Below are 24,221 nucleotides of genomic sequence, written 5' to 3' on the forward strand. Positions count from 1 at the left end.
ATTTGCTATGTTGGTATATAAGAAAGAAAATGTAAATGTGAGAAGGAAAATGCAAAAGAGAAAAATGAAAATTGGATGCCCACGGGCTCATCAGGTTTTGAGAGTCTGCTTCTGCTTTTAAGGTAATTAGCTGAAGATTAGCTCATGACTGAAGTGGAATTGTACCCTCCTACTTTACATTTACTGGGGCAGGATTTCTACATGCGTAAATCTAAGCCTCTGAACATTTGTACACAATTCATGTACAAAAATACCACAGGAACCCATCAAGTTTTCTTAAAAATAAGTAAAAATCACATTTTTCAGCTTAGTATTTCCACTTAAAATTAATTTAAGTAATAAAGATAAGTGGAACCTGAGTAGGGTTTTTTACTCTCACTTTGTTCCAATATTTTGAAGATTTTGTAGGTATTTATTTGCCAGCAATATCTGAAACTTTGCAAGTGTAAATTATCAGTTCACAACAATAGATCATCTTTATTGGCCACAAGGTGACAGAGGGAAGGAAATACTGGCTCACAGGAGTCAGTGATAGGGGTCAAACCACCCAACCTTAAACCCATCCCATCGCCCCAAAGGAAAGCCTCTATCACAGCTCTCTGCCCTTCACTCCTGCACTTGGTGGGAGTTTCTGAGAAACAAAAACATCTTTTAAAGTCCATATAAACTTTTTAAATCCTATTTCTGAAAAAAAAGAGGATGAACACCTGAGGAATAAAAACATGCTCTTATTTACACACTCATTTGAAACACTAAAAGCCTTTGCCATTCCCATGACATTAATGCAGAGCTAAATTTAGGTTGGTTGCCCCCACCCCCCAGGAGAATATGCTTCAGTTGCAAAGACAGAACCACAGCTCCTAAGCTGCACAGTGTCTTGACATGCCAAGCCACATTATAGCATCAAAAAAGAAGAGCTGGACATTTTAATCTGCTGTAGAAACAGGGTCACTTGAGAGGGGCATCTGCAGTTGTAGCCACTCCAACCTTAATAAGAAGCCCCAAAAAAATCTGTTGCTGGGTGGGACTGAGAGGTCTTGTAAACAAAGTCAGTAGCAAGCAAAGCAAACCAAAATCTACAGAGCTGGTAATTCAGGAGGAATCCTCCAATTCCTATCTGATTGATTTGTACTGACTTACCCTCCTATACTCCCCAGTCATAGTTTTCTGATTTCAATCCTCAGAAATGTGCTTTGTTTTCACAAAGACAGATCATTCAACAGAGGTAAACAGTAATAAAAAGTTCCTCATACACAGTACTGTGATTAGGTTACGTCCTGGAAAAGCCACTGTAACTGAAATTGCAGTAATTTAAAATGGGCTTCTGGTGAAAGATTGAAATGAGAAACAAGAGACCTTGGGTTTGTTACCAGCTTTTGAAGTGGGTAAACTAAATTTTAATAAACCACATCTATGGCCAGTTTACTCCTCTGTAAAACGCAAATAATTCCATGCCAATCACAGCTAGTTGTCCTGAAAATTAGTTAATCTCTGGTCAGAAACACAGTTGTGTCCCACAAACAGCAGGAAGCACAGAGACAGCTTTTTCACAGCAGCAACCAGCATGCTAGTTTTTCTGCTCTGATGTTTTGGGATTTTTCGTATTTCTAACATAAACACTCAAAAATTGCTGTTTCTCACATAACTGACAATTCATTCTATCCAAAAGGCATCAGATTTCAAAGCAGTGTATGATTCTCTCTTTTAAACTTACACACCTCCAGAACTTGAACAAGGGCTTAAAGTGAAAAGTGGTCAAGTTTTGTTTTAAATAAATGCCTGCATAAGAAGCAAAATATTTTTTCAGGAATACTGTATTAAAAACTACAAGGAATTTATATTAAAAATTAAAAATCTTGAATATTCAAATCAATATCATTAAATTATAAAAGAACTATCTTCAGACAGCCCACATTTTGTTCAATTAATGACAGCACTCAGGAGATTTTAAGAATCTGAAAGTTTCATCACTTAAATTAAGAGAGAGCCACTTCAGTGTAATCTCATACAAACAAAAGCCAGAATGAAGTTTTCATTTGTCCTGAACTGCAGTCAGATGCATGGCTGTAATTACTCCTAACAGCTACATACTTGCCACTCTTTTAATTAAAAGAAAACTACAAATAGCAATGCTGACACACTCCTAGAGAAAATAAGCTTTACAGAGATGATAAAAACACCAAAACAGCAAAAGCCTTACTTGCAGCAGTTCAGTCAAAACATGCCAGCCCTGGAGAACTCAGAACCGTAAGAAGTCTTTGCAGTCCAGAAATTCTCTTGAGTTTATCCAGTGTTTATTTATCAAGCTTTAAAAGCCTGTGGTTAGAAGAACAGAGTTAGCTTTCTACACCCTCCACAGCACTAAAGTCCTTCAGTAAGAGCAGACATGAAGTTTGCTGATAGTTGGGTTTGCTGCTGCTATGTAGTTGCTCAGTACTTGTAAATACAAGCTCTGTGGACAAAGTCCCAAATGACATCACAGGCAGCTGCTTATTGTTGAGTCTTTATTAACCGACTGTCAAAAAAGAAAAGCGAGGAGGAAAGAAAAGCCCAAACTATCTTCCCTGCAGCACAATTTGCATCTTAGTAGGAGTTGCAGTGCTACACACATAAATACTTCTGTTTACCCAACTGATGTTTTTCTAGAATGAATAAACAGTGTTTGCAGGGAAAGCAGAAAAGTAAGAAAAACTTAAACAGCTACACCACGTGAAGAGCACAGGGAGAAAAAAAGAAAAAAAAATGCCATCAGTGCCTTTTTCACAGTTTATCATTGAATTCTCCTGATTCTTTTGTTTATTTAACAATAGGGGTGCAAACCTGCCTGGATTTTAAGGCACAGATCAGAGAACTTTAGTAGGTTGAAATTAAAGTCTCAACTCATTCCTAATTCTAAAAGTTACCAAATTACAAACTATGAACTTTGCAAGGTTTAAGACAGCTCAACTTCCCTAACAATATGTTTTGAAGAAAACTCTTACTTTCCAAAGATGAAAACAAGAAAGCAAGAAGCAGCATCAAACATAGTTATTCACAAGGTGCAAAGGGTATAAATACTGACCTGTCCTTCTCAGAGTAGACTACGTAGCACTTGGAGCTGAAATTCACACTCAACTCCCACCGAGGCACGGGGTGCTCACTGGAGAACTTGTAAAGCTCCTAATCTGAATCTCTGTCACAAAGTTCCTGCCAAAAGAGAGGGGCTGGGACTCTGTGCCTTGATTTCTCACAAGTCTGTCCTTTCAAGTCAGAACTTCAAACGCTGGAAGAGCACAACCTAGGCTTGTGACAGAGTGAGCTCTCTTATCTGTGCACGTTTCCACACGAAGAGGTTCAATATTGGAAACACCTGGCCACTCACATCTAAACACCCTAAACTGTTCCACAAACAACAAAACAAGTGAAACTTGAGCTCAGGGATGAGCTGAAGCCAAGTTTTCACTGCATTTTTAATTGCTGCACATAAAAGCCTCAACCCAAATTCTGCCTGTATTTACAAAGAGAAAACCAATCTTGGGTCAGATCCTTAGCTGCTGTAAATCAGGCTAGATGCAATTACACACCTGAGCAAGAGCAGTCAGCTGCAAGCTGAAATCCTGCTTTAACCCTGAAAGAGTGCCATTAAAAACATTTGTGTGACCTTAATAAGAGTGTCTGATTTTCTTGGTGCTTGCCCTGAGTGGCAGCAGTACCCTGCTGACACAGTGGTGCTGAGTTCATTGGAGCTGCTCATGTAGGCAATTGCTGCCTCTGCCGCTTGCTGCCTCTAAAATATAAGTTTGTACTTTTGGTGGAGATCTGTTGTAAATCCCCTACATTTATTCCTGTGGCTAATCAGCTGGTGGCACACAAGAAACACCACACTGTGTAACTATCTGTTATATTTACCTCCCTGCCTCAAACACACAGGGCTGCATTCCTCTTCCATTGCACTCAATAGGGTTTTATATCTTCCTCATTACAAACTGGCTAGTCTGATCCAGGAAGTCTTCAAAATACTTTGAGGATGAAGTGGGCTATGGGAGTAAGAAGTACTAACACATAATATTGACTCAGATGAATCTCAAACCATACAGCTTTAGTTCCAGCTTCACAAGTGCCATTTAAGCAAACAGGAACAAGGCCCTGAGCTTGGATTTACAGCTCCATAAGGCTTCAGCTTATTCCATCAGGAACAAGCCCATAAGATCTGCAGAAGAGTTAGATTTTGCTTAAACCTGTTGCTGATTTACAGTGTGCTTCCTCAGACCAAGGATAAGATTCATTTTGTCCCCCACCATTAGAAGTATTTATAAAATTGCAAAGCACAGGTTACATTGAAGCTCTCTTGATGAGCAAACTACCTTGCTCCAAGACACTAATACAGACAAACATGTAGAAGAAAGGGAGTATAGAATCATAAAAGAAGGAAACCACTGGTTTAATTGAAAAAGCCAAGTGTATAATGAAATAAAAAGGACGAGCCTTAAGGAGAATTGCAGCCTGTTCCCAGGAAGATTTAATTATTTAGCAAAATTTTGCGCTTACCAAACTTCCTAGAGAATATTAATGCATTTCCAGGCTACACACACCTGTGTGAGCAGGACCAGGACAGCACACACCCAGCTCACATCTCTCTGGTCAGGCAGCACTGCAGAGGCACTGACTTGAGTTGTCAGAAAGCAATTTTTCTGAGTTTTTCAGAAGTGGTGGTTATGATAAAATTAAATGCACAACAAAACAAGTACTGAGATTCATGGGTTTAACCAGAGAGTTATTCTTCCCAAGAGGAGAATTGCCATGAGGGTGGACAAACAGATTCTGCATTCTTCAAATTACAGCACTTATTAAGGGAGTGGCCATTAGCTCACCCTGTCAGTGCACTTATCCATCTAATTTCTATTCTAAGTCATCATAAGCTATAGCTGCTGGCTGTACAGATACAACTTATTTTTGGAAGGAATGCCATAGCTTTTGCTAGAACAAAATTAACAGCAGAATTCAGTTCTTGACTAGCTTCAGGTTGAGTGAAAAGATAAAGATGTCAAAGTCATGAGCTGCAGTCATTGCTCCTGCCCTGATGTGCAGTAGGCTGAACTGATTCTTGTATCTGAGGAAATAATTCAGCTTTGTACTGCCTCGTTTTTGATGAGCAGACAGGTAAGATGAGACATAACAAACTGATTTAAGTACACGCAGGTATTAGGAAAGCTTGTCAATTAACCTCATACTGTATAGCCAGGATCTCTTAACTACCCCATGTCTCATACCAATGCAAAATCCATACTATCTTCAGGTTCACTGTCCACATTTGACTTGCCTTTGTTATTAACTCAGAAAACTCCTCCTTGTTGAAGAAGCTGAAACAAGGACATCTCCACAAAAAAACACAATAGTGGTTTGGAACTGAGTCACCTAAACTGCACCTTTCCTGAGGCACTGCAGGAATCCCTGCAGTTGGGATGTGCTTGTTCACTTCTTACCAGCTCAGGAGCAGAAAACAGCTCCAACCCAGGTGTCTCAAGGTTCACTCTCTCATTACAGACCCATAAAGCTGCAGCAGAGGTGATCAGCCCACAGCCTGATGAGTTTAAATGCACATGGGAAGAGCTAAGAGCATTTTCCTGAAGGGATGTCCCACTGTGCTGAAAGTCCTGTGTGGTTCAGTAGAGCTTCAGGAACTGAGCCTGTGTAAAAGCCTTGTTTCACTCTCCAATACTGCTCCTGAGGCAAGGACAGACAAGCTGACAGGCTGTAGAGCAATTTAGTATAGGACAAAATTGCAGGACATTAAAATCCCAACAGATTGTGATATAATATAATATAATATAATAATATAATATAATATAAAATCCTTAAGTGTTACATTTTTATCCCACAGTAAATACTCAGATCACCGGAGGGCAGATTAAAAAAAAGAAAATTTAAGCAAATTGTAGGCTGCAGAATTTGTCCTCCTTGGAGTTGCACATGGTTGGAAGTGTTGAGCTGGTTCCTCAAATATCATGGAAATTTCTCCAGGGTACCAAAGAGCAAAATGTTCTTTGAAAATTACTTTTCTGCTTACTTTTGCCAACACAGTTAAGTGTGTTTTACAAAACATATACTGACAAGGATGTGAGGTGTCACAAGTTAACACAGTAAACACTTTTCCGGGGTAGCTGGCTGAGAAGATAAACAACTGACAAGCTGAAATAAGTGGAGAGAGTAAAAGGAAGGGTGTGAGGGTGGTGTATGAATCTCCTCAGATACTCACTGTCAAAAACTGGCCTTCAGTTGAAGCAGTTTGATCAGGCTGGTAAGCTTTTGATCACAAAGATAATTTGGTTTTTAACCTTGCTAGGTGATTTTTCAAAGCTTTTTACCTCCCCTGCATGTCAAGAATAGGGAGAAGGTCCTTAGCAAAGGCAGGTTTTACTGCTGGAGCAAACAATAGCTCTCTCTTCTGTCATATTTATGAATTTAAGCTTCAGAGAAAGCAGCAAATAACATATAACAACAACAACTGTGTTCAGATTGGCCATTCTGCTACATGCAGGGTTGGGGATATCATCAGTCTGGTTTGTCCTTTCCAGTTGTACTCTCCATGCCTGGCACTGCCATGCTCACCTCTCCAAGAGCTCCCAGACAGATTCTGTAATGACCAATGTGCACCTCAGCAGCTATCACTCCTGCAGCTAAAATAATGTTATATTCTACCTCCTGGAACAGCATCTTTATATGGAAACATTTACCCTAACTCACATCCTACACTATGGGAAATCCTGTCCTTAAGTGTCAGGATGAAGCCTTGACACCTTGTTCTGACACATCAGAAAAAAAAAGGCTGAAATGAAATGTTTAATCTAGCCTTTTCAGATGAGCTGAGAGCTAAAATGAGCATATACGATTGTTCCTGCCATAGCAGTGATTTGCAATCAATTTCTAAATCTTTTTCAGTTCCATAATTTTTGCTTCAGTAGAATTCTATGAAAAGCATTCATTGGAGAAAATTGATGGGATGTCTTTAAAGAACATTGCCTTTCACTACAAATTGCCCCATTGTAAAATACAATATTAGGCAAATCATAAAAAGTTTGTTTTGAGTGTTTGCCATTTGAAACTGGAAGAAATAGGCAGAAGCTGGATTTTTGAATTACAAGGGAACTCAGAAATATTGTAAATGCGATTACAAAGCATAAGTACATAGGACTGTCTCTCCTTAGTTCCATGCGTTAAGCCACTGTTTCTTCTTTGCCTTTCCTGTTGTTTCTGGAATCAAACAATTGATTCAACCACCAGTGACCTTATCCAGAATTAAATGAAATCAATGACATTAGTAGATTCTGGAGCAGGCCCAAAACCAATGCATGTTCAAGGGCTTTTCTATATCCTTAATCACACAAGTAAACCTCTGCAAATTCAGATTCCAGTGGATCCAGTCATTAAATCACTTCTGCAGTGTTTAACTGCACATATGGACAGGGATCTCCTGCTGGATATTGCAAGTGGTCTCTATTATGAGCAGAAGGTTATTCCCATAATCTATTTCTGATGAAAGCATGCATTTGTCCAGGTGTCAGTGATCCAGCAGGGCTGGCAGCTAGTGGGAAGGCTGACTAATTTGCACTCTCCTGCTGCCTCTTCGGACATGTCGCTGTGTGTCAGCAAGCAGAGGTAGCGGCTTGTGAAACACACATTCCTCTGATGCAAGCATCTGGCTTCTTGGCAGCCAAGTCGTGACAGGTTCTGCGGCAGCTGGGATGGCCCCACGCTCTTTCAGATTGTTAAATAGTCTTGTTTTTCAGCCTGCCTGTTTGTTTTCCTGCTGCACTCCTGGATGGAAGCCCATTTGCCCTTTTAATCAATGAACTGGCCGTTGGATTGGAGTAATCAGCCACATTTTTGTGCATGTCAGAGCAGAGATTTTTGCCCAGAGATTGCCAGCTCTACATCCCTGCTATCTTGACTCCATGCTTAACCTTGTCCTGCTTCATCCTGATACCTAACACAACAAAGGAAGGATCCTCTTCCCTAGCACAGAGCAAGCACTAGAACAGCATTCTTCATCCCTCAGTCACAGATTTCCTGGATTCCATTGCTCCTGCTTTGTTACAGGAGACAGTATTCAGATGAAATAAGGAATACAATTTATTTATTTCAGATGGCTTTATAAACTGTCCTCCCATGTGCACGCACCAGATGGAGATAAGAATCTGGCTGGAAGCTTTAGCCTTACACTGTGTGGCACAGAGGTAACAGCACATCAGATTACTGAGAGAAAGAATTCTTCAGAGAAGATTCCATAAATCTGAAATAAATTTTATTTAAATTGCCTTTAAACATATTATGCAAATCCACAACATAACGAGCAATTCCGAGTAATTCCCTCAAATAAGTGAGCACATGGCACTACTAACACCAAATGTGATGACACAGTATTAAAAAGGAGTTCTCACAGGGATACCACAAAAATCAAAAGCTATCATCTACCTCCCAGCCATTTGTAAGCCATCTCCACCTTTTCCCTCTAAATGATAATGTTTCTCCTTTTTTCCTATGTACTGCTGTTTGTGGAGGGAAAATAATGAACTGATTTGGACAGGCTATATATTCCCTTGGCAGGGTTTTACTCTTCACTCCTGTGCTTGCCATATGAAGCTCTTTCTGTGAGAGCTCTTTCTGCTCTTTCTGCAACTACTGTTATTTCTATGTTCACCAGAAGAGAGAAACTATGCAAAAAGGCCAATTCCTGCCCTGCCACAGAGAGAAGAGGGAACAAATCTTCCCTGCCATCTCCCTTCGTGTGTTCCACTGATCCTTTGATGAGGACCTAGTAACAACCTGATCAGTCCTATCATCCATCGTTTGAAAATACACACACACTCAGTCTGTGATTCAGTTCCACTGGCCCAAAGGATGCCTGTGGAAACAAGACATCCATGTCACCATGAGCTCCAACCACACCAGGTCATGTGTACCCAGAGTGACTGAAATCAGCACTCAGTACCACCCTGTCCTAGTGAAGTAAGAAAAGGACAGTCCCAAACCATTTTGAGATATGTAACTATAATTTAAAGTTCTCTTTGGGTCTTTCCATTCCATCTTCAAAGTAGGACATGTAAGAATTGCTTCCAGCAGATGACTTAGTAAATGAGAGCTGTAACAACATGCCTGGTTTTAATACCATATAATTCCATACTGTGACACACAATATAAATTGATAAAAACCCTCTCATTTTAATGAATGACTGTTATCAACAAGAGTCTATTTCAAATGCATTGCCAGTATTCTGGGCTCTTAACACCCATAAAATCTGCAGGGAGTTGATCTATGTCACAGGTAAAATATTTAAGGGTTAAGCAGCTTGCTTAAAGCCCAAGAAGAGCCACCAAGAGATTAAAGTCTAGGAATTACTGCTCCCAGCACTGTCAGTGGAGCCCTGGACAATACCATGAAGTCTTATTCAAAGTTACTCAGTGCAAGTCCTCAAGCCTCTCAGCTCTCCTCTTGAAAAAATCCTGGGTTGTTGTTGAAAGCAGCAATACACTGTACACACACAAGGTTTTCGACAATATGCTGTGATTACTTTAAATCCGTGAAATACAACAACTCGTAACAGCTAGCAAGACACTTTCCAGAAGAAGAGACCAAAGTGTCTCTTTGCGAAAAGGCTGATGGAAAAGCAGAAAATTATTTTTGTGAGGAGAAAGGTTTCTTAGTCTTCCTGTAAGATAAAAAACCCTCCATTCTGTTCCTCTGGATAGAAAAGGACAGGTATATCAAACAAAAGCTGTTCTGGTTTACCACACTGCCTTCTCCACTACAGTGCTGAAGATTTTATTGCAGACTATAAAGAGAGGAAAAACTCATCTTGTAGTCATATAAACACAGTGAACAACACAGAATAAGTATCAATTACTTTTGCAAGTTTCAATGATAGCCTCAAACCCTGAGGATAATTTCAAATGGTATGATAAAGACTTCAGTTAGATTAAAACATCAAAAGCAAACTAGCATTCAAAACCAAACAATTCTGTCTCTGCTATGGAAGTTACAATAAATTTTCTGAACTGGCAGATTTCCCTCCTAGCTGTTCAGCTGTTCCTTTCCCACAGGTAAAATAAGTCAATCTGTTTGAGAAGACAATTTGCCACCCAGCTTACTTAATGCCACACATTAAAATTAAATGACTGACTAATTTTGTTGTCAAAGAGCTGTTTTAATGAGAATCCATGGTTAAAAGAAACAACCACAATGGGGAAATAAAATCAGATGGTGCTGACTTCCATATGAATTAGATCTAAATAAAAGAACTGTCCAACTTTTTGCCTCTTTTTACATGGAACTTTTCTCAAATCCTTCAACAGGTCCCTGCATACATGTCATTCCCGATTTACTTAAATCCCATGATCCAAATTTGGCTCAGTGATGTTAGTACAAACACAAACATGACTAACAGAAAACAGTAGATCTGTGATAAATTTTGATTCATCTGGAATTAAACACAACAAATTCTTGCAGCACACTAGCAAGCCAATGTAGTTGCATTTTCCACTCCTCTTGTGCCAACATATGTGACTATGGAAAGTGTGTGGCAGTGCTGGTGCTGAGTGTGTATTCACACAGTGCTGTGCAATGCCTTCCAGAGGTATTTGAAGCAGCTTTAAATGAGTTCCTTTGGTTCTGGAAAGCAACTTGGCCACATTAGCTCCCTGCACGGAGCCCAGCACAGGAAATACCCTCAGCAGAGGCCCATGGGACCCTCTGTGTCACAGTCCTGCCCCAGCCCAGTGAGCAGGTTCAGAGCCACCTCAGTCCTCTCCACATGACACTGCCCTATGACCACAGAAGTATTCATTTTGCAAGCAAAAGTGTTCATTTTGCTTTTAGAAAAAGACAGGAAAATCCTTTACCTTCACAGTGTAAGTCACAACCTGAAAAGGCTTTCCTAGTCATGGTGTGAGCTCATTTGATTCATTCTAGAACACCATTCTTAACTGAAAAATAAAAGCTGCTCTGAGGTTGAGTACCACCTTTGAAATGGTCTGTGGGAGCAACAAAGCAAGACTCACCTTGCTTTTTGATCAAATGAAGGGCTAAGGCTCAGGCCACATCACTGCCCTATACCTGAGAAGGATCAAGAAACCCAAGTGCATGCTGACCAGCACTGCTGGGGTCTGCTCCATGTTCCCTTAACTTCAAATAATCTTAGGAATTCAGGTGAGCAACTCAACCCGTTTTCAAAACTGAGTGCCATACACTTAGCTTTCATGGATATCCATGTATTAATAACAGGGATTAGCTGCCACTAGCCAGAACCACTTGCTTACAATATTTGGAATATCCTAAAAATATGAAGCCTTTACAGTTTTAACTCAAATATTCTTGCTCTAGTTTATGTTCTAGGCTGCTTTGCTGAATGATTTGGGTCAAGTCTTGTGTGTTGACCTAGAGGTCAGTCCTGGCAGACACATGGAACAGCTCCACTGATGTCTGCCCTGCCCTGTTGTTTCCTTATCCCTCCAAAATTACAGATACAGCACTTCCCAGCATACAGAAGGGTACCTTGCTCTATATGAGTGGGTGTAACCAGTTAGTGTTATGTGATGCCACAGGTAAATGGACAATGTCTAAGAATTCTAAATAAGGCCCACTGTGTTCATTGACTCCATTTCCTTTCAGAGCTCTTCCAAACATCCCAGGAGTCTGAACATGAAAAATTTCTGCTGTGCTCTAGCTTTGGCACATGTTTTTAAACAGATGGAAATTATTGTTGTGCAGCCTTAGGACATATCAGGATCTCTTTTTGTTTCTGTAATGAGGCCCAATTAATACCTAGGACTTTCTGCCACTCAAAGGATTTTAAAATATTAGGATTTCAGCCAGAACTGTAATGCTGACGTGTGCTTTTATGATATAATCTCACTGTAATTACCTAAACCAATATCAACATAATAAGTCATTCTTATTCTATAGGAAACTTGGGTATTCCACTGTATTCAAAAAATGCCTACTCTTAAAGACTTTTCTCACTCCCTTTGCAGGGTCAGCATTACACCTCAGTGCACTTGCAAATTAGAGAAATTAGAGTAATTATTTTGAGCTCAACAATCTTTAGGTTGGTCTCCATGAAGGTTTCACTGCAAAATAAGACAGGACAGGACAGGACAGCTGTCACTCTGTGCAACCTTACCACGTAGAAGGCATTAGAAATATCTCCATTGAGAAATGGTGTAGAATAGCTATTTTGTAGTCATTTACTGCTAATTTTGTAGACAAAACCCTAAAGCCAGGTTTCTATTTTTAGGGCTTATGCCTTTAAGAAGCTTTCACATAAAACGACAGCAATGAAAAACTTTATTTACAAAATATTCACAGATTAATACTTAATTATATCTTATTCACCAAGCAGGACCTCCAGGGTTACCATCACCCCTGAAAAAGGTTATGAATGTTTGAAATGCCTACAGTAATTTTTGAGCTTTTTCTTGGTCATTAGAAGTTTGCACTGAGTATTTCACAACTCCTGGCAAATGATAAGGTGACACTTAAATTTAGAGTTCACCTTTTTCTCCTTTTCCACCTGCAGCACTGGGAAGCTCCTCTAATAAATATCAGCATCTCTGCTGAATCCAATAGGACTGTTCACCAGCTGTGGTTTCCAGCTCTTGCCCAACCTGACAATTTCCACCAAAATTAGCAACCTAACCATCATACTTGAGACAGATTAAGACTGAATTAGTTTGCCCAGATGCATTCCTAAAGACTAATTTACAACCAGAACTAAACTGAATGTTACTAAAACATAGTGAAATTAATGTAAATAAGCTTGGTATCTTCTTTCCTCTCCTCCCCTTCTCTCCTCAGAAATATTCAATTAACAGATAGATGGCAAGATAAAGAGTAAATGCCACTGTAAAGGGTGCTACGTACCAGAAATGGTAAATATAATGACAGGAGTTGGTTTACTATTACATGTATGATTTTAAAAAATATATTTAATTACTACTGCCAGAAACTGTGCTAAAAATAGGTTATTGAGCTACATTTTTCTACATGACAGATAAATGTAGGAATGCAGCATTCACAAGGAACTGTTTGTACTAGGCTCTGTATTTCCTCTCCACCCAGCAGAACTTCCAGAAGAACATCATACGAATTTTGCAAGTATATCAAGGAGATAATAGACACCAGAGGCTGTAAAAACTGGAAGATCATAGACATGCAAGTATATGCAGGTGCTACAAGCAAACTACATTTTCTTCCTGCCAAAAAGGCCTCTCTAATCTCCAAGCTGGTGAAAATGTCCTCATTGCTCCAATATTTTCCCTGCAGCCACAAGAATTTTTTAAATACATATGCAGCCATTTGATTTTATCCCCTAGAAGGACAAATCCAGCAAGTGACAGTGTCCATCAACTCCCTTGAAGGGTTCATACATTTAATATGCATCTTGCAAATTAGCCTACATACTCAGGCTCTCCGTATAGTTATTAAAACCCCACCATCCCTTTCCAAGAAAGAGAAGGGAGAACATTGATTTTAGCTATTCAGGTATAATTCTCCCTGAATCGAGTGGAGAGTCAAACCACATGGGGACATTAAATGATTTCAGGTCACTGCTACCCTAGATCATCCCCACAGAGTTAGTTTAGTTCAGAAATGTTTGGTGTCAGGGGCTAAAACCACAGTTGCTCATTACCCAAGCAGCTGCTTAGGATGAGATGCCCCATGTGTGCTGGAGCAGGGCTGTCTGACACCGAGGCACTCAAGCCAACATGGTTTTAATTTACTCAAAATAATGGAATCGTCATGCCTTGTACACCTGAAAGAATGGCCCTGCTTCCATGGGGAATGGCACTGTTTGGTGCTATGAAGTAGAAAACCACTTGTCCCAAACAATGCCAAAGCAGGGGCTAACAGCTCAGCTCCCACTGCCTCTGCTGTTCCACACCTCCTGGCCTGGATTGGTGGCCCTTGGCTTCTCCAGAAAATGATAAGAAGTCGCCTCAGAATGATTAATGTCACATCTTCTGACTGTGAAGTATTCCTTTTTTACAGATACCTATAGAAAACTGTTGCCCTCAAGCTGGCATACTCTGGAAGCATTTTTGAGGAAAACATAAGTGTTAGGAGCAAGACAGCAGCAGAGACACTTCCCAAAGACAGATGTTCACCTGGAATATCTTCCATCTGAGTTTATGTCAGTGCTCAAGCCCTCTAACCTGCCACCTCAGCTTCACAGAAATCTTCTCTGGGAATTACACAACGACCAAGTGCCTGCACCTTACCACAACACTTACTCCTTGTTCTAGAATTCAAGCTTTAATTAAAAGTTTCTACACCTTATGCCTGCAAGGAAAATTTATCAAAACACAAGCAGAACATAAACCTTCAACCTATATAAAGCTTGAGACAACAGCTCAGAAATTCTGTTTTTCTTCTTAGCACAACACTGAAATGAAATCACAGTATTTCCTAGAGGCAGCTTCACTGAGAACACCGGATTTTTAATAAACATTAAAGTGCAGTTCTTGGGGGGATTTTGCTATCCTTCCCAAAGCAGCCTAAAAGATTTTTGCCTTTAGCCTGTTTTCCCTCAACAATCCCAGAAGAAAACCTATACTTTTCTGCTATCTAAAACATATTTAAAAGCACGATATTGACAGACTATGATAAATTTTACTGAACAACAGTACTATGGATTTATTTAGCAGAGCTTTCCAACAGGCATGTATTGACACATTTGCTTAGGCAAAATCTCCCTCCTTCCAAAAAAATTTGAGCTGCAACCAAGAGTTTCAGGAAATGCTTCAAGATATTGGGGCTGGGCAAGAACCCCCATGGGGGTACAGCTCTCATCTCATCAGCCTCTGTGTCACAGATATTGGCACAAAACTCCCTCTTGTCCACATATTTAACGCCACAATCAAAAGCTGACAGAATGACTGTTGATGCCCATGGGAATCCATTACTTTCCATGGGATTTGGGCATATGTACCACGAGCTGCACCACACCAAGCATCAGCAGAGGAGAAAGGCTCCACAAACATTCCCAAACATGATCCAAAGCCACAGGGCAAACCTCACCCTGCTTGTGGCTCATCCCTACCGTGCAGTGCTGCCTCAGACTGCACAACTATAGCTCCCAGCCTGCAGGAAACAGCAGACATTTCAGTCCTGGCACACTGTGGAGGACATACAAACCCAGGTTTGTTTTAGGACAAACCCACAGGAACAGCAAGGCATGGCAGTGATTTCACAAATCCACAGCCATTCTTTGCACAGCTTCTCCTTACACCGAGCCCAAAGCTGCACAGGGAGCTGTCAGCAGCCACAGTCCCTCTCCCCATCCCAGGAATGCTCTTCTGCCTCCTCCCCTGCTCCCCATCACAGCTCAGGGTGACTCAGCTCAGCTCCCAGGAGGAAAATCATCCCTGCTGGTCACACACATGAACTCTATCTGTCCATAATGATACACATGCACTCCTGAGAAACCGTGAAAAGGGGAGGAAGAGAAATCCATGGGACAGAGATGGACTGGCACCCACAGCCACAGCTATCCTGCATTAAAACAAAGTAACATCCTTGTGGGTTTCCAGGAAATAGGCTGATATAAGATCTTCCATTGTATGTCATTCAGTGCAGTGAGGGGTGCTGTGCTTGCACAAAGTGCCCCCAAACTTTGCATATGGGTTTTATTCCTTACTCTAATGAAAGTAATAGAGCTATTAAACTTTCTTCATACAAAAAACAAATTCACCTTCTATACTGAGCCAAATGTATTGACACTGCAACCCCACTGGTACCCACTGAAGAGGGTTATAGTAGGCAGCTATTTTGCACAATCGGCTTTAAAGTCTCAGTCACCTGTGCACTATCACAAATCTCTCCAATATTTATGGCTTCCAGTCACTCACCTAATTAGTATAATAGTGCCTTCATGGGATTATATGGGTAAGAAGAGGAAAACAATAGGGAATACAGTGTTTCATCACCTCTCCTACCTTAACTGATCACCAGAGATTGCCCCTTACTCCCATTTCTCTTCCTTCATTCTTGTTCAGGGATGAATAATAGTGTTCAGTGGACATAATCCTGGAAAGAATGGAGCTTCCTCCACCATAGAAATTCTGCTTTTGTAAAATGCTTCAAGCTGCTAAGTATCCTTATAACACACAAGTTTCCAGTTCAAAGGATACTGCTCAGCCTCCACAATCCTCAGCTCCCATACCGGAGCTAAGAAGAAGAATTAGGCTCAGCTCTACCTACACCCTATGCCAGAAACAAAAACAAAAACAAACAAACAAAACCAAAAACAACAAAACAAAAAAAAACCTTCAGTGGTGCTCACTTTTTTCACTATAAATACATTTTCTAATCCAATGTTCCAAATCACACACATTCAGGGGCTGGTTGTGTGCAGGGCCTGATAAATCCTGAGCCAGTTCAAAATTAACATGCACTGGTAAAAGATCAGTCCATGAAAGTGAAAGATTTGGACAAGTGGGAACAGCTTCAGTTTGTTGTTAGGGCAGTGCTTTGTTGCACATACAGACCTGAACAGCTCTGCAACCAAGGCTGGTGCAAAGATGGGAATTCAGCTGAAACATGAGGAAGCTCTTCCCACTGCTACCGGCGCTTACGCAGCTGCCATCAAAGAATGCCTCTCACCTGAATTCTTTCAAGACACAAAAATAAATTACCATATGAGTCACCATTTTTGAGGTTTCTTTTACTGAACAAGAGCACACACAAATATTTTATAAGCCACTTTGTGCAATACAATTTCCAGTATTTTGCCAAAGACCCAAATTACTAAAAGGTCCACAGGCCCAGGAGATGCTCCATGGCAGGGAAATGTTTGTGTTTTGAGCTCCACCAATTCTACTGACCAAGACATATTGTTGTAACCACTGAATGCCTTGGAGGATTAAAGAGTTAATAAAAACATAAGAAACTGCACAATTACGTAAAGTACAATCTGTCACTCAGATATTGGAAATGGACTATGAAGATGTCAGTATAAGTGCATGTACTTATACACAGAGAACACTTTAAACAGTTGACCATGATTTATACATGCTGCAGCTGTCACACACACTATTTCTGACATCCAAAGAGCCTATGCATACTTTCAGTGGAAGAAATTTCTAGTTATTTGCCATTTTGTAGAACTGTAAATCACATAAATGCTCATATTATTACCATGTGCTCTGACAGTTTGCATCAACAGACCATCTTGGAAGAATTACAGTGATGAATTATTGACAGTATCTCATGTAGCTAGCAAACATTTATTTGAAATGCTGTGGTACAAAACCTGCCTCTTTCTGGTCTTGAGATTGACCCTAATGTATACTGCAGCATACAACAAATAAAAAAATATATAGCCTGGATGTCAATTTGTGATCTCATTTTTATCATTCAATGGTTCCCATAAAGATTGTTTATTATTGATGTGAAATGCTGGAACCAAAATATCCTGTAGCTGGGAGCTGGAAGTCTCAGTAACTGAGTCAGAGTGACTCTTCTGGCCTTCTCTCAATATGCTTTATTTCTTCTATTGGATAAACAAACAGTCCCATTCTGTAATGACAACATAAGCCAGGATTTTCCCATATTGTTTTGACAGATGTTGTCAGGGACTGATTACAAAAACCTGTACACCTAGTAGATATTTATTGCTGTGATTGTTCCATAATGTAACTGAACTACATGCAGAATAAACTAATGTCATAGGAAGCTGTGCTAATTAAAAGCCTCTGACTATGGAAATTAAACTGCAAAATAACTTTTCCAACTGCAGCAAAACTATTTTTAAAGGTACTGGAGATAAAAGTATGTTATTTACTACATTGTACTAATAGGGCACAGAAAATGGTGGATTGATTACTAAAACACCTTAGTCCTTGGTTCAGGCACCTTGCAGGGGAAGATCAGGTCACTTTCCAATATCTCAATACTCCAAAACCCTCAGCCAGACCAGCCCTCAGCTGACTGCTACTTGGCTCAGCACATTCAGTCCAAAGTTAGTCTATTTATTATGTTTTTGTGCTCTGTTTTTACAGGTAGGTGGGAAATGCATCAAAGCTGGTGGGGCTGAGTTATAAACAATTATTTTAAAGGGTTTTCTGGGGTTTGTGTTGCAGGAGGGTTGGGAGAGGATGCTGTTTCACTGACCATACCCATGCATTATTTTTAAAAAATGAATAAAAGTAGATTGAATCCCTGCTAAAATTACACATAGAACTGTGAAACAGTATGATTTTCTATTATCAGGTGTTAATGTGCCCTTTGTAAGTGTGAAAAGGAAACCCCAGGCACTGCACCATCACAGGCCCTCCTTTGGAATGTTGCTTTTCAGGTCTGCAGCCCTCACCAGCCCTGACATTTTTTTGTTAAATAGGAAAACACAAAGTGAGTACCAAGAGGACAATACTTTTTCCAAGCTCAGGGAGAATGAGGGGATATCCCAGTCAAGATATTTGGACCAACCAGATAGTGTTTTTGGAAACCCAGTTGATTAATAATTCTGGAAATTAAAAAGAAGTATTTCTGCAAGACTGACAAAAGAGATATTACATCGTTTTGCCTTTGCAGAATGAGGCACTGCACATTTCATGTGTACAAGTGTATTTCCTCAGTATTCCTGTAGATTCTACAGAAACAGACCTGCATGTATGTGTGCATACACACTGAGGGTAGGGTTGACAGAGCAAGTACAGATAAAAGGGTATCAACACCACATTGCACATTTGCAACAACCGAATCCTTGTGTGGTTGGTTGGAGGAAGATCCTAACATGATATCAGCCAAAAAGTCTAAAAATGTTCAGTGATCAAAAGTTTTCACTACTGTCTCTAATAAAATACTTCCTTCAGTGGAAAAAAAAAAGAGATTTTTTTAATTAGCTGTAGAAATGTATCATTTGATTGCTTTTCTTCTGTAGTTTACCTTCAGGTGTGTTAAACAAGCCCAAACCTGAGAATTTTGCATTTTTTTCTATTTAGAAGTAACTTTAAATGAAACATACAACTGGAAAAAAAAAAAGGCTTAATTCTTCACCATGGTGAAGAAAATTTGAAATATATTCACACAATATAGTGCAGTTAGCATCCAAAAGGTAAAGTATTTAGGTGAGAATTAGAATACCTTAGTCTCTCCAAGGAGACATGGTTAGTCTTTCCAATGACAGGCTTTCCTGGGTATCAAGAGCAAGATCCAGAGCCCATTTTAAACCTTGTAAAATTTTCCGGTAATATACATTCCTATTAGACTGATTTGATAGAAATCTCACAAAAGTGAAAATAATCGTCTCAGTTATCATGTGTCTTTTCTTAAAATCTTAACTTTCCTCATACTAAATACACATCAAGAGCATTTTTTCAATAAACACAGCACCACCATGTTGAAAGCAATCCCAGCCTGGGAAGGATTATGAACTGTCTATCATCCCTCTGTGCCCTAAGTAGGGTCAATAAGTCATTCTTCCCATGCACAGTATTATGTAAGAAATTACAAAGGGGCCCTATTTAGATGACCTCCTTTCCTTGTTTCATATTCTAATTGTCCAGTTAAAAAGAACACGTTGTCCCAGCGGAAACTTTAGGAACAGCACTGAGTGAGAAGTGCACACGGGAGCACTTTACACGTGCACTCCGACCTCTCTTGACACTGCAGATCCTTTTCCAATTTCCAAAAGTTTCCAGGAGGAAGCAAAGGGAGTCAGGTCTGTGTATCTGATGTCTCGGTGACATTTTGCTGAGATGAGAGTTCACTGGGATTTGCACATCTGAAACTCCCTCCAGGGAGCCTGGTGAAAGCTATCAGCCTAACCTACTTTCAGGATCCCATGGAGTAATTCTGTTCCAAGAGCCAGCGGCCACTGATGGCAGTGGGAAGATGCAAAGGAGTGCAAAGGGACCTCAGCCCTGTAGAACACAGTGAGGCCTAAAAGCCACTCATAAAAATGAAACACCCCACGAAGTTATTGAAGAGAGAGATCTGATTTGAGGAAAAAGGCAGATTTGGGGGGGGATGATATTACTGAACTAACACAAAACCAAAAAAAATTGCCTTCAGATGAGAATAAAGAAAAAGCTTTATTAAAAAAAAAAAACAACAAAAAAACCTCAAGCAAATTTGAAAAAAACATATTCATTCGCCCTCCAATACCTTTGAAATCAGTTATGCTTCCAGCTAAAAAAAAGGTCTCATTGTGAGAGATACGTGATCACACTCATAATATTTCTAGCCATAGGTTGCATTAGATAATTGGAAAATCAGAGTTACCTGAATTGCAGACCTGAAGCCGCTGTGGCAGAGCAGAGGGCTCTCCCAACACATTCATGCACCCCCACACAGAACTTTTTAATGATGTCCACTCACACAGGACAAGCTGCAGGTGTTTTCTCCTCTCTCTTATTTTTTCTCTTGTCTCACACCACAGAGTCCCAAGGACTATCTCATATATTAGTTTTTAAAGCCATCAGCTTTTCATGCCTCCTGAATTCAATTTAAACTTTAAATTTTATTTGATTGAAGGGGCATGATACTTAGTGCCCCTGTGAAGAAAATGAAGACTGTTAAATCCATCAGCAAGTGATTCATCTTTCAGATGAAATGAGCACCACTAGGAAAGAGTGGAATAAAACAGATCCTCACAAACCAAAACAAGTAGGCATGATCTTTAATTTAAATACCTTCCTTTGCACTGTTCTGGTCACCTTCAGTGATTATTACTTCCTGCATGCAAGCAGAGCACTGTAAACCACAACCAGTGGGTGAAGGCAAGATGCCAAGGAAGCAAAGTAAAAAAAAAAAAGGCAGGAGAATTTCAGCTTTAGTGACAGAGGATGTAGCATTACTGATTGCACCACCATCTTCCCAGTGGGTTATATACAAATGAGGACTGGCAAAGCAAAGGTGAGGTATCCTTGTAACAGATACACACAAGATGGGTCACAAGCACTTCTCCCAAAGTTTGGCCCTGTGAGTGCTGGTTCCAAACCAAAACGTGTCAGCCTTTCTACAATCAGACTCTTCAGCCCCTTCATGTAATGCAGCACAATTCATTTTACACAGTGAGGTGAGTTGCACCTCTCCTTTTCCCTCCCACACCTCCCAGATCATGTGAGAGGAACACTCTCCTCAAATTCACTTCCATGACACTGTAACTAATAGACCTGACCATGGGGCTGCAGCAAAGCTAAAAAAGTGCTGTTGCCATAATTACTGCAATCTAATTGTTCCAAAGAAGAACTAGTTGTAACTCTTTGAGGCTGTCAATGATTCTAGAAAATAATTCTAGAAAAGGTTTTGCTTAGTTTAATCTACACAGCTGATGACTCTTCCATTAAAACTTTCTGTACATTATACACAGAGCTCCACAGATTTATTTCATATCTGTATAATGTTATTCATAGAAATTTGTCATTTGAAATTATTTTAGACATAATATTTACAGAATTATTTCAGTAAGAAAGCTTATTGCAGAGAGATTCCAGTTTTGACTGCTGAAATCACTTGGTCTAATCATTTATGGGAGTAAATAAATGTTATGAGACTTCATGGAGAAACTATTATCCAAATTACTGAACAACAACAGAAAAGCCTTTATTATGTTCCAGGAATGCATTTCTGGCAGAGAAAATAACATTTGTATACAATGTCTTTTTATAGATTAGGCAGGAGAAAAATGCCTGCATTGATGTACTGCGAGCTGCAGGGATTTTTTTCTTTCCTGAAGAATTACAAGTGACATCAGTTTTCGAAATGTCTGAGGAGAAGAGAACACACTTTGTTAAAAGAATTCCAGCTTTTTTTATTCTGATAAATTGTGTACTGAGACAAACTTTCCCATTGTTTATTGTTTGCCAGGTCATGGCTCTGGTGTAAAGAAAAAGTGCTTCAGGCTCTCAAATATTCCTCCTGAATAATTATTTTATTGTTTTCTCTTGAGCAAAGTGGCAAAATGACCTGACTGAGATTTGTAACACCATTTGCCAGGGGCTTGAAGCTTTTGCCTCCAGTGCATTAAATAAAATTGTGAGGTCACAGCAGACAGTTCTCAGGATAGTTATTCCTGGATCATGTTGGTTCAAGCAATCCTCTTCAGTGGCCGAATATGTTGTATAAAAACTAAGCAGTAATCACAGGGATTCTGCAAAGGAAAACAGCTTACAGGATTTTCCCCAGGGTGGTAAGCAAATGCACAGTGTGGAGGGGAAAAAGAAAAGAGCCAAGGTGTTGGGATTTTATAGTAAATCTCTAGAGACTTCTACTTGTTCTTCCCTTCATCACTCTGTAACAGGCAGAGTTTTGGGCTACACTACTGAAGCTCTCTGATCCATCAAACAAACCTTTGCTCTGAAATAAACATGAACTTCTTTCCAACTTTTTTGATTCTGACTGTCAAAGTATTGGTGCTGGAAGCAGCAGCAGCAGCAGCCAGGCTGGGATGAATGAAACCTCCTGGGGAATAAGACATTAACCAACACCTGCAGTACCACCATGGGACTTCTTGTGTGTCCAGCACCTGCACCACAAAGCTGCATCCTCGGGGTGCTAACAAAGCCCAAACAAAGCTGCACCTAAATTCTGATGTCTTAAATCATATTAAAGAACAAGTTAGTCTCTAAAGCCAACTCAGTATGTCGCCAAAGCATATTCTTGGATGACACCAACTGTCACAGCTGCATTGAGGCTCAGCTAGTAAGTTCAACAAATCCCATCTCAGGATTCATTCCAATGATAAAAAATATAAGTATTTGCTCATGTTTGCTCTGCTCTCTGCTCTCCGCCTCCTTTTTTTTCTTTTTTTTTTCTTGTATATGAAGGAAATTGCTTTGTAGGGCAAAAAACCCCTCAAATTAAATGTGTTTAACAGCAGTCAGCCTGCTTGACTTGCAGCAAATCAACAGCATTACCATTAGAGAAAACAGAAAATGTCTTTACTCACAGCACCTGTGAGGAACTCTTAGCGACCAATGAAAGAAGCACCTCAATACAGATCCTCAATTGAGAAGGAAGCTCAGAAGATGAGATAGAAGGCAATCTCAAAAAGCCAATACAAACTTCAGAGTAAGAAATTGGGTCCTGAAGAAATTATAGTGCATGGCTCATGTTGCTAGAATAGATCTTGTTAGAAGTACCCACATCTTGATTCAAACACAGTCTTTGTGTTGCACAACAAAGCCATAACATTCCCCAGAGAAGCCTCTGTCCTCTTCACCCTATCTCCTTTAAATGAACAAAGAATCCATTTAAACATATTTACTTTCAAAATTATTCAGTTTTGGCACTCCACCACAGCCTCCTGAGGGGACCAGCAGCAGTACAGGGGCCTTGCTTTCTGCCTTCATAAAGCTCTGTTGTTGAGAGCCAGTCCATAAAGTATCCTTTCAATTTTTCCTGTCAATAGTGATACATCACGTTTGTATCACACACATCAGGCCAGGCAATCACAAAGCCCTTTACCAGACATTTCCCAGAAGAGCTGTAAATGCACATCCCACCCATGCACAGATATCCCCTCAGCACTGTGTGTGTGGTACCTGCACAGCCCAGGTGATGCCTCAAACCTCCCAGCTGAGCACTTACCCAGCCCAGCTGGATTTAGATTGATAAAGAAAGCAGGATTACATTATTCTCTGCAGGATTTTGTAAATCATGAAATTTTATACTCAAATATTCCTCGCAACATGTATTCCTATGCTACAGGACTGCATATTATGCATGCATTTATGTTAAATAATTCAGGCCAAATATATGTGGCAATACTAAAAGTAAGGTGTTAGGAACAAAAATGGCAAGGCAGAAAAAGAATCAGCCCTGTGTTTCTGCACAGGTGAATCAAGGAGGTATAAACTTTTTTTTTTAAATTCATCTGCACTAAGAAGCATAGCAATAGTTGTTCCTTGTACCTGATGATGTCAGAGAGTGTTGCCAAAGGTAAAAAATGTTGCTTTGAATGTGAACATAGTTCCAAGAATGCATTTTGCCCCCATATAATTTTTTGCACTGGATCAGTTTCATATTTGAGCTGTACATAGTCTTTCTAGACTGAAAAAAAGAGGAATTCTACAAGTACAGGCATTATTTTGATAGTGTCTCTGCATACATCCCCTATGGGCTCGGAGGGGTGGAAAGAGTAGGAACTACACAGCTACCATTATTTTTCTCTGGAAGGGTGATTTGGAAAGAATAAAGAATTGGCTTTTCCTTCAGGACCAGCCACAAAACTGAGCCAGTGTGG

The 24,221-nt window shown here is 40.0% G+C and overlaps 1 protein-coding gene across 5 annotated transcripts in view; it reads right to left on the bottom strand.

Annotated features, from left to right (window-relative positions):
• NCKAP5 (NCK associated protein 5) overlaps positions 1 to 24,221 on the bottom strand; it is a 377,581-nt gene that overhangs the window by 348,224 nt on the left and 5,136 nt on the right. For 2 of the 5 annotated variants that reach the window (XM_085067073.1, XM_085067070.1), the window contains exon 1: positions 2,201 to 2,455. The exons of 1 other annotated variant lie outside the window; for it this stretch is intronic. The gene's annotated coding sequence lies outside the window, so the exon portion shown is untranslated. Of the gene's footprint in view, positions 1 to 2,200; positions 2,462 to 3,061; positions 3,221 to 24,221 lie in introns of those variants that run through there. 2 more of the 5 variants (XM_085067071.1, XM_085067075.1) reach the window with 2 other exon arrangements.

The sequence above is a fragment of the Lichenostomus cassidix genome, chromosome 7 (assembly GCF_008360975.1).
Source record: "Lichenostomus cassidix isolate B80296 chromosome 7, HeHo_3.0, whole genome shotgun sequence".
Taxonomy (NCBI): Eukaryota; Metazoa; Chordata; class Aves; order Passeriformes; family Meliphagidae; genus Lichenostomus; species Lichenostomus cassidix.